General features: G+C 43.3%; 1 pseudogene; it reads right to left on the bottom strand.

Annotated features, from left to right (window-relative positions):
• Positions 1-297: 297 nt before the first annotated feature.
• On the bottom strand, positions 298-415 carry LOC126207624 (5S ribosomal RNA; annotated as a pseudogene).
• Between the last annotated feature and the right edge of the window lie 11,624 nt (positions 416-12,039).

Genomic DNA, 12,039 nt, shown 5'->3' on the forward strand with positions numbered 1-12,039 from the left:
CTCTAAATCATAAAAGATTTCTTTCGTAGAGTCTCACCAACAACGCTCACCACAACGCCTGATAGCTAATATGTAGGCTCCTTAAAAAAAAAAAAATCACTCCGTCTTCAGGCCACGAGTGGCTTACCGGGACCGTGTGACCGCCGTGTCATCATCAGAGGAGGTTGCGGATAGGAGGGGCGTGGGGTAATCACACCGCTCTCCCTGGCGTTATGGTGGTATTCTTGACCGAAGCCGCTACTATTCGGTCGAGTAGCTCCTCAATTGGAATCACGAGGCTGAGTACACCCCGAAAAATGGCAACAGCACATGACGGCCCGGATGGTCACCCATCCACGTGCCGGCCATGCCCGACAGCGCTTCACTTCGGTGATCTCACGGGAACCGGTGTATCCACTGCGGCAAGACCGTTGCATGTAGACTCCTACTTGGTACAAATATGAAAACGCTGGTGTTGATTTCAAGGAAATATAGTCTGCTCATTTCGAATCTCTTCACCCCCTAAACATCCAAGCAGTGCGTTTCAGTCTCAATGACGTGACATATGGATTGATATGTAATAGCAGAAAACTTATCGAATGTATGTACTACAGTCATACACTCTGAACAACGGTATTCCCCATCTACCACGGATATGCAACTTGAAATCGTGTTCGTGATGATAAACAATGATAGTCTGTCCAGTACAGGCAAAGAACTGAACTAGAAACTTCAGAAAGTACTATGCAACAAAGACGAACTATGAACCATAAAAAGTGAGAATTACATACGCTGAACGACTACAAGTGTTCCTAGAAACGGAAGGAGCTATTGTTGAAACTCAATTACAAAATTATTTTTCACGATCGCACAGATTTCGTGAAGTTTGGAGGTAGGTTCTACCTTCACGAGAAGTCAGAGTACAGCAGGGAAAATTACTCAGTTCCAAGGGGAGAAACGAAAAAGAAAAGAAGAAAAGGAATCTCTCACTCCTGCTGTTATATGTGGTTTCACGGGCTGCGACCCCTCGTCGGTATCGGAATGAAAGCCAAACCCGAGCACCCGCCTTCACCTTCCTCCCCCCCCCCCCTTTTTATTTTCCTTGCCCCCTCGCCCGTCCCGCCCTCTCCAGAAACCCTCGTCGAGCCCGTATCAAAAGCAGAAATAATTAGTGTAGCAGATAATTAGATGAGTCAGGGTGGGTACGATCTTTTGTTCTTTGCGTAACGACCGCGTCTCAGCTGAAAACAGAACCTCTCTCTCATTCTGTCTGTCTCTCTCTCTCTCTCTCTCTCTCTTTCTGTCTCACTCACTCACTCACACACACACACACACACACACACGATGTACGCAAATGAAGCTTGCATGTAAGGAGTGGCGCGTCATTCCGGCCGCTCCTCCGCAGAGGGTAAATTATTTCCACGCAACGGGGCGCGTCAGGCGCTGTTGGTGGTGACGGCTGCTGGTTGGTCGGTTTCTTTCCCCCTGAGGCCTGAATCCCGGCAGTGCCATTATCCCGACGCAGAGGGAGAGCGAGAGAAGAATACCGCACACCGGCCCGGTCTTCCTTCCTCCTCTACTTCCTGATAACTTTACGTCTCTGTAACGATGACTGCTATGGTACATCCGTTTGCGTTATCTGTAAACGAATATTAATTACTTCTCATTGCTTAAATGACCTTAATTACATATGAACAAAGGTTCACGGTGCGAGACCACGCCCTCTCTTTCCAAATACTGTTTTTAAATTGTTTCAAAATTAACGAGAAATATAACTACGCATAAAAAAAGAAGTGTTATCGATTACTGAATCAATGACACTACATTCTAGTAGCTCACTGACATTTATGTTTGAGGAGATCTCTTTGACTTCAAAAACAGTACTTATAACCATGTACACAAAGAATCTTCAAACATAAAAGTGCTCGCAATCATTATACATCTAAAATAATATTCGAAAAAATATCTCAAAAGCTGAAGGAACAGAACTGAAACGGGAGGAACTCGTAAGACTGATTCTAAATGAGTACCAAAATTTGTGTACCACAATGGACTTCATATGAGTGGAAATATTGCAGAATTCAGATTTCAGATAAGTCTACGTAAGCCAAAGAGATGTAAACTAATTATGGCAAAGATGACAGAATGTGTTAAATTATTGATGATACCATGAACAGCACCGGTTATAAAGTAAAAGAATTATATATTTAAACATTTTGAGATACACCGGAAGAATCAAGAAAAATAAAGTTAAATTTGTAATAAAAACTAAGACCCTTTTCACGCATTTATAGAAGAGAAAAAACGATGAAGTATACACAAATATAAATGAGGTAAATCGTTTACCGTACTTGAATGGTATAATAATGAATGAGAACGGAACGGCAATAAATAGAATTTTCATGGCCATACAGACGCTTAGCAATAAAGATATTTTACTAACAATCTTCATCACACAAAGAGAAGGTAAGAATAAACTCGCCATAATAGAGTGTTAAAGAATATTTTCAAAAAAACTCTACAACAAAGGAGTGAATGGGCAAACCCAGAAAACCAATACAACAAAATGCAATCTGTGGAGTGAACTGTAGGAACTATAAATTTTTAATCCGTGTCGGTAGTCAAAGGCTGTTGCAAACAAACTTTGTGATTTAGTTGTGTGCACTGTAACACGGACATTGTGCCTTCACGTTCAAAAACGATTATACATGTCCACCATGGTATTTTAAACAGTACTGACACAATGAAATTGTATAAGTGTTCAGGAGACCAATACCATACTGAAACAACTCCACACACAATCCCAAATCGAACGATCACTCCCCTCTTAAGATCCCGTTGGAATCCAATTGAAAATGACTCAGGGAATGAATCGCTACAATATGCTACATTGGGGTGAAGTAAGTGTAGAATGTATTTCGAGGTCTTAGGTATACGCTTGTAAATTGGTGGATTTCTCACATACTGTGAGGTTGTCTTGTTATAAGCTCCTAAAAGACACACAAATCATCCATATCCTAAAGCAGTCAGCTTCTTCGACAACCTAGTAACACCTCAACTCATTAAGGATAATTTTAAATAATATAAAAAATTAACAGTGAACTCTTATGGTATATTTTGCATACCACAAGCAAATACTTATTGGATTTGCGGCTCAATGTTTGATTGGTGCATTCTCTCTCATTAGTCGTTTTACTCATTGCTGAGTGTCGTGACCTCATTTCCTCATTCATTCTTACGTAGTTGAAACTTCAGAAAGATGTCTCCATCAACAGCGATCTTCGGCCTTTCTTAATATGATGTGAAGAGACAGGGTGGTAATCTTCTTCGCTTGATCCAACCGTCTGTTTGCTGCTCTCCCACTTGATCTTCAACCCTTAGTTTTTCCCTGCACGATGGTCTTCTTTAAGTTATCCCCTTTCCTTCTCAAGATGTGCCCACTGAATTGAAGGTATCTTTGGTTGACACGAGAAGATAACCTTGCTGTGATTTTAAGGTCTTCTATTATTGAAACATTTGTTCTTTTTTGTGTACATGTAGCAGCCTCCGCCAACATCACATCTCGAAGGCATCAATGCGGCTCTTATCACTACCTTTCACAGTCCAGGTCTCTTATCCGTATAAGAATACAAGAAACACCAATGCTTCTACCAAGCGCATGTTCGTTGTCTTGGATATTGCCCAATTCTGCCATTTCTTAGTGAGGTTGACCATTGCGGCTCGGCTAAGAATGATTCGTTGTCTCATCTCTTTATCATACTTCCCTGTGCAATTGATCAGAGAGCCTAGCTATACATAACCTCTCACTATCTCCAGGTTCCTTAAATGTCCCCGGCCGCCCGCGGTGGCCGTGCGGTTCTGGCGCTGCTGTCCGGAACCGCGGGACTGCTACGGTCGCAGGTTCGAATCCTGCCTCGGGCATGGGTGTGTGTGATGTCCTTAGGTTAGTTAGGTTTAAGTAGTTCTAAGTTCTAGGGGACTTATGACCTAAGATGTTGAGTCCCATAGTGCTCAGAGCCATCTTAAATGTCCCGTAAGTTGGTTTAGATCGATGCCTTGGCGATTTATAACCATTGGTTTGGTTTTTGTCATGTTTATCTCTACGACGAGGTTTAGACTAATATCTTTCACTCTTGAGAACAGAGCACCAAGTTCATCCTCACTTCCTGCTATGAGTGAAGTGTCATCTGCGAAGCGTAAATGGTTGATTTTCCTGCCGCCAATTGAAATCCTACCGCCCCAGCCATCCAGAATCTCCCTGATTACACACTCCGCATAGATATTGTAGAGCTGAGGTGACAATGTGCAACCGTGTGTGACGCCATTTGTCACATCGAAAAATTCCGAGTAGTCACCATCTACTTTTATGGTTACGGTACGGCTATTATAAATACCTTTTAGTAAGGATACCAGGTGTTTTGGAACACCACGCTCGTTGAGCACATGACACAACTTGTCCCACATGGCACAATCAAAGGAATTTTTATAATCTAGGAAGCAGATGTAGGCAGGGACACAGAACTCACAACGTTTTTCAATTACCTGCCTTAATTTCAAGGCTGCCTCTCGAGTCCCTTCACCTGACACGAAACCGACTTGTTCTGCGGAAATCTGAGACGGCGGAAAATGTTTTTGGGCGTTGATTTATTGCATGGAGGAGGATTTTACTAGCAAGTGATATTAATGCTATGGTCCCACAGTGTATTACACGCAGAAATTATCAAGTACTACTGTTGAGACAGCATTTTATTTTGTACCACCGATATTTGAGGTAACATGTTTTACAAATAAAATTCGATTAAAGCGCTGAGAACCATATGGCTCAAATCACAGACACGAAATTTTGAGAGTAGTAAATGTTAGTGAAAATCAAGTTTATAGACAAATCATCAGTCTCATATACCTGAACTGTTTTTTAAGCGAGTCTCGGCATCTTATATTTTCTATGAAAAAATAGTGTACCCACATTGTTATGAAATGTTAAGTGATATTTAGGACTACATTTCTTAATAACTTTAATTCACAAGCACAAGAGATCATATTAAATCACAACATTTTCGTAGACAGGCTAGTGACAATAACCTCTTTTGACACCTATACCGTTTGTAGTAAATGTGAAATGAGAATCGTAACATAAAGAGCAGATGCTATATGTAAATGCACTACACACACAGTTTTGAGCCATTCCAACACTTCGTTGTCCTCGTTATCATCATTTTTATTAAGCTCATTCTGTGGCTCGAGGTTCAGATAAAACTGCGGACCCATCTCCAATTATGAAATATTAGTGATACGTACTTGATAAACACGAAAAATTATGTTCTCAACCCTACTAAACTGAGCAGCGCAGGGTAACAAAATCATGCTTTGTGCTTCGGGCATACATGGAGATGAATATCCGAGAAATCGGTGAGACAGTTTTTAGAATGTTTATATATACGGTGAGGGGCTATAGTTAAGATAAAGCTGGTCCAACCGAAAATCAACATCTGACAGGAGCATGCATGAATACCATAATCTCAAAATCGATGAAGGTATGCTTTAGGCCCTTTTTCTCTGTGCCTCAATCGAATAATTCCAACTAGCTTCCTACTAATCTTTTTTCCAACACGTTTCCAGTCGCAACTTTCTGGTGTATTTATTAGTTTCATAAATTACTTCTAAACTTGAACGTAAAAATTCCCTCGCTTTGGCGTCACACATTAACGAAACACCGTACAATATAATAACTGAATTAGAGGTTGTTGTTGCTGTTGTGGTCTTCAGTCCTGTGACTGGTTTGATGCAGCTCTCCACACTACTCTATCACGGGCAAGCTTCTTCATCTCCCAGTACCTACTGCAATCTACATCCTTCTGAATCTGCTTAGTGTATTCATCTCTTGGTCTACCTCTACGATTTTTACTCGCCACGCTGCCTTCCAATACTAAATTGGTGATCGCTTGATGCCTCAGTACATGTCCAACCAACCGATCCCTTCATATAGCCAAGTTGTGCCACAAAATCCTCTTCTCCCCAATTCTATTCAATACCTCCTCATTAGTTATGTGATATACCCATCTAATCTTCAGTATTCTTCTGTAGCACCACATTTCGAAAGCTTCTGTTCTCTTCTTGTCCAAACTATTTATCGTCCATGTTTCACTTCCATACATGGCTACACCTCCTAAAAATAATTTCAGCATCGACTTACTGACACTTAAATCAATACTTGATGTTAACAAATTTCTCTTCTTCAGAAACGCTTTCCTGGCCATTGCCAGTCTACATTTTATATCCTCTCTACTTCCACCATCATCAGTTATTTTACTCCCCAAATAGAACAACTCTTTTACTACTTTAAATGTCTCATTTCCTAATCTAATTCCCTGAGTTTCACCCGACTTAATTCGACTACATTCCATTATCCTTGTTTTGCTTTTGTTGATGTTCGTCTTATATCCTCCTTTCAAGACACTGTCCATTCCGTTCAACTGCTCTTCCAAGTCCTTTGCTGTCTCTGACAGAATTACAATGTCATCGGCGAACCTCAAAGTTCTTATTTCTTCTCCATGAATTTTAATACCTACTCCGAATTTTTCTTTTGTTTCCTTTACTGCTTGCTCAATATACGAATTAAGTAACATCGGGGAGAGGCTACAACCCCGTCTCACTCCCTTCCCAACCACTGCTTCCCTTTCATGTCCATCGGCCCTTATAAGTGCCGTCTGGTTTCTGTACAAATTGTAAATAGCCTTTCGCTCCCTGTATTTACCCCTGCAACCTTCTGAATTTGAAAGAGAATATTCCGTTCAACATTGTCAAAAGCTTTCTCTAAGTCTACAAATCCTAGAAACGTAGGTTGGGCTTTCCTTAATCTATTTTCTAAGATAAGTCGTAGGGTCAGTATTGCCTCACGTGTTCCAACATTTCTACGGAATCCAAACTGATCTTCCCCGAGGTCGGCTTCTACCAGTTATTCCATTCGTCTGTAAAGAAATTCGCGTTAGTATTTTGCAGCCGTGAGTTATTAAACTGGTAGTTCGGTAATTTACACATCTGTCAACACCTGCTTTCTTTGGGATTGGAATTATTATAGTCTTCTTGAAATCTGAGGGTATTTCGCCTGTCTCATACATGTTGCTCACAAGATGGTAGAGTTTTTTCAGGACTGGCTCTCCCAAGGGTGTCAGTAATTCTAATGGAATGTTGTCTACTCCCGATGCCTTGTTTCGACTCAGGTCTTTCAGTGCTCTGTCAAACTCTTCACGCAGTATCATATCTCCCATTTGATCTTCATCTACATCCTCTTCCATTTCCATAATATTGTCCTCAAGTACATCGCCCTTGAATTGACCCTCTGTATACTCCTTCCACCTTTCTGCTTTCTCTTCCTTGCTTAGTACTGGGTTTCCATTTGAGTTCTTGATATTTATTAGAGGTAGCGCTACATATCGCGACCACATTGTGATGCCATCGCAAGGGCAGTACATATGCGAGGTACAAAAAGCCGCCATCAGAATCACTTGCAGAGCACAACGATGTACTTATGATAACGTCGTCGTCGACAGTGTTGGGTTGTAAGACACTGAAGCGCAAAAGAAACTCATATAGGCTTAAGTATTCAGATACCGAGATACGCAAACTGGCAGAATGCGGCGCTGCGGTCGCAACATCTATACAAGAAAACAAGTGTGAGGCGCAGTTGTTAGATCGGTTACTGCTGCTACAGTGACTCGTTATCAAGATTGTAGTGAGTTTGAACGTGGTGTTATAGTCGGCGCACAAGCGATGGGACATAGCATGCGGCAAAACATCAAATCCCCGACATGGCTGCTGCCGGAAGAAGATCCTGCAACAATGGGACCAAGGTCGAGTGAAGAGAACCGTTCAGCTTGACAGAAGTGCAACCATTCCGCAAAGTGCTAGGTCATCGACAAATGTCAGCGTGCGAACCATTCAACGAAAAATTATCGAAATGGCCTTTCGGTACAGAAGGCCCACTCGTATACCCTTGATAACTGCCCAACACAAAGCTTTACAACGTGCCTTGGGCCGTCAACATCGACTTTGGACTGTTGATGACTGGAAACATGTTGTCTGGTGGGACGAGTCTCGTTTCAAATGTATGGAGCTGATGGTTGTGTACGGGTAGGGAGACAACCTCATGAACGCATGGACGCTGCATGTCAACAGGGGGCTGTTCAAGTTGGTGGAGGCTCTGTAAAGATGTTTGACGTGTGGAGTTGGAGTGATATGGATCCCCTCGTACGTCTAGATACGATTCTGACAGGTGACACGTACGTAAGCATCCTGAATCCATTCATGTCCACTGTGCATTTCGACGGACTTCGGCAATTACAGCAGGGCAATGCGACACTCTACACGTCCAGAATTGCTACAGAGTGGCTCCAGGAGCACTCTTCTGAGTTTAAATTCAGCTGGCCACCAGACTCCACTGGAATGAACATTGTTGAGCTCATCTTGGATGCCTTGCAATGTGCTGTTTTGAAGAGATCTGCACCCCATCGTATTCTTACGGGTATATGGACAGCGCTGCAATATTGGCTAAAAATGGCTCTGAGCACTATGGGACTTAACATCTATGGTCATCAGTCCCCTAGAACTTAGAACTACTTAAACCTAACTAACCTAAGGACAGCACACAACACCCAGCCATCACGAGGCAGAGAAAATCCCTGACCCCGCCGGGAATCGAACCCGGGAACCCGGGCGTGGGAAGCGAGAACGCTACCGCACGACCACGAGATGCGGGCGCTGCAATATTCATGGAGTCAGTTCCTTCCAGCACTACTTCAGACATCAGTTTCATCCACGCCACGTCGTGTTGCGGCACTTCTGCGTGCTCGCGGTGGCGCTACATGATATTAGGCAGATGTTACAGTTTCTTTGGCTTTCAGTATAGCAGGAACAGGAGTTATAGTGGAGCAAATTAATTGGTGATTCAGTGCTGGACAAAATCCAGTGACCGCATATACCATACAGAGCTAAATATAGCTGTAGGAAATAGACATCATTGTGATCTCTCAGTCTTTCTCGGCGCAATTAATCAGTAACGTGCTTCCGTTTGTTCTGCAGAGTCATTTCCACTTTATGCAGAATATTTGGAAGGGCGACAAAGCTTTTTCAAATGCTGCGAGTTTTGTTGCCATGAGTATTTGCTGTCTGTACTTCTACCAGACTATATTATAGGTCTCATTCCGCTGTTTGTTGACGAATTAGATTTCCGAAATGCACTACTCCCTTTTGTGTTCTTTTGTATTTCGTAGCTCGCAGTGATATTCCTTGAAAAGTATATCCTGTTAGCATCTTCTAGCTGCTGTGGATGTGAGTCATACTTGCCACATAACATCATTAGGAGTCTTAAAATACGACCAGCTGAGCCGCCACGACTGTATGGCCTTTCTAAAGTGCACAAGAAAGGAAGTCCTCGAAGATCGATGGTTACTAATATGGTCGCATCCGACATACCAACTGCCAAACTAACTGAAGCGAATACTCAGCGAATATATGGGGAAGTGAAAATACCACACTTGCAAATTCCGCTGACTTTGTACACCGCCTCAGGCAATTGCGGTTCAATGAAGTGGATAATACGGTCAGTATCGATACAGTCTTTGTCTTTAAGAGAGTTCCAGTTTCTGACCCCTTGGAACTAATAGCGAAAAAAATGTTTCGCAGAACATTTGAGCTGCATTCTGACATCCACTTATTTCCTAATCGACGAAATATGATGTAAACAAGCCGATGGCGTGGCCATTATCGCCTGTGGTTATGGATCTGTTAGACACAGAATACTTTGAAGGAAAGGCATAGAATCCGCCCAGTTGAAACCAACGTGGTTCTATAGACAGATGGACGACATATTGTAGTGTGGTCACATGGAGCGGGAGAGCTTCAGTGGTTCCTGGTACATTGAAACTCCATGCATCCTCAAATAAAATTCACGATGGAAGTTGAAGAAGATAGCGAACCTACCCTTCCGCTGTTATTAAGAGGAGAACGGAGGGTCCCTGAGTTACAGCGTATGCAGAAAAAGCTACGTACACTCTCTGTCCTCAACCTGCACGCCTCAAACCATTACCATCAATCCCAACGTAATTCGATGCTGAATATTGGCCCATAGAGATGAACACTTTCAGTCAAGGACAGCCTCCCAAAGAATTACGACACTTACTAATAGCGTTCTGAAGGAATGAGTGCTCAGCTCATGACATTGAATGGGGGAATCAGTATCAGGAACATCTGAAATAGACGTTGACAGTGAGACCGTGGAAGAGACGTCAAAAATCGCTTATCTGCCTTAGAATAACTATGTATCCGGAAATATCGGTAGACTCCTAGGGAAACATGGCGTCCTGTGTGATTCACTCCCTTCAACTACGATAAAAAGTATCCTCTGTGATTTTAAAGAAGCTCTAGGTCTCCGAAAACTGACAGAGTATCGCATTCGACACAAATGTGGCACATCTTACGCGGGGTAATCAAAACAGTCGTGGCGAGATGCAAGGAACGTCTGCAATGTACCCGATCAGAAAGACCGACCAAATTAGCTGTAGCCATGAACTGGCCCAAATATGATCATAAAATGAAATACGAGAGACCAATGTCCTGGTGCAAACGCCAAGTTTCAGGGAAAGTGTAATTAAGGAGTCGAACGAACTAAAAACACGTATCAGGAAACGTAATAAACGGGAACGGTTTTTCAACTTAAATAACGCTTGACGTCTGGCACTCACCGGCCATCATATCTGCCAGGGCTGGAAACCGCTGAGGGGATTTGTTTTCCACGGAATGGTAATTGCGATCTTTGAAAAACAAAAGAGTGTCAAAGGGTGTAGTGGGCATCGACAACCTAACTCAGGTATAAATAGAGGCGTGATACCAACAACAGATCAAACTCTGGTTGGAATCCTGGCAGCGAGTATAGAAAATAGCAGAACTCGCAATACCAAAAAAGACGGCTGGGTCGGACGTCAAAATATTGCGCAGAAAATGGAAACAACAACTCGGTAGAACACCCGGAAAGACACTCTCAATCATACAAGATTCATTTACCACAGACCCTTCATGAAGAAGGTAATGTACAACGCTAGAGTTTTCTGAAATAATTCTTGGCGTAGAGACGGAAGATAACTTATTTGCATATGTAGTGCTCTATGATGAGGCTACTTTCCACCACAACATAAGAATATGGAAAACCCAGCAGCGACATACCATAATAGAGTACGAGAGAGAGAGAGAGAGAGAGAGAGAGAGAGAGAGAGAGAGAGAGAGAGCGCGCGCGCGCGCGACGTTCTCCAAAGAGATACGTTGGCGATCTGGCTTCTCCAACAATTGCGAAAACATACACTCCTGGAAATTGAAATAAGAACACCGTGAATTCATTGTCCCAGGAAGGGGAAACTTTATTGACACATTCCTGGGGTCAGATACATCACATGATCACACTGACAGAACCACAGGCACATAGACACAGGCAACAGAGCATGCACAATGTCGGCACTAGTACAGTGTATATCCACCTTTCGCAGCAATGCAGGCTGCTATTCTCCCATGGAGACGATCGTAGAGATGCTGGATGTAGTCCTGTGGAACGGCTTGCCATGCCATTTCCACCAGGCGCCTCAGTTGGACCAGCGTTCGTGCTGGACGTGCAGACCGCGTGAGACGACGCTTCATCCAGTCCCAAACATGCTCAATGGGGGACAGATCCGGAGATCTTGCTGGCCAGGGTAGTTGACTTACACCTTCTAGAGCACGTTGGGTGGCACGGGATACATGCGGACGTGCATTGTCCTGTTGGAACAGCAAGTTCCCTTGCCGGTCTAGGAATGATAGAACGATGGGTTCGATGACGGTTTGGATGTACCGTGCACTATTCAGTGTCCCCTCGACGATCACCAGTGGTGTACGGCCAGTGTAGGAGATCGCTCCCCACACCATGATGCCGGGTGTTGGCCCTGTGTGCCTCGGTCGTATGCAGTCCTGATTGTGGCGCTCACCTGCACGGCGCCAAACACGCATACGACCATCATTGGCACCAAGGCAGAAGCGACT

This window comes from Schistocerca nitens, chromosome 1, assembly GCF_023898315.1.
Source record: "Schistocerca nitens isolate TAMUIC-IGC-003100 chromosome 1, iqSchNite1.1, whole genome shotgun sequence".
In the NCBI taxonomy this organism is placed as follows: domain Eukaryota; kingdom Metazoa; phylum Arthropoda; class Insecta; order Orthoptera; family Acrididae; genus Schistocerca; species Schistocerca nitens.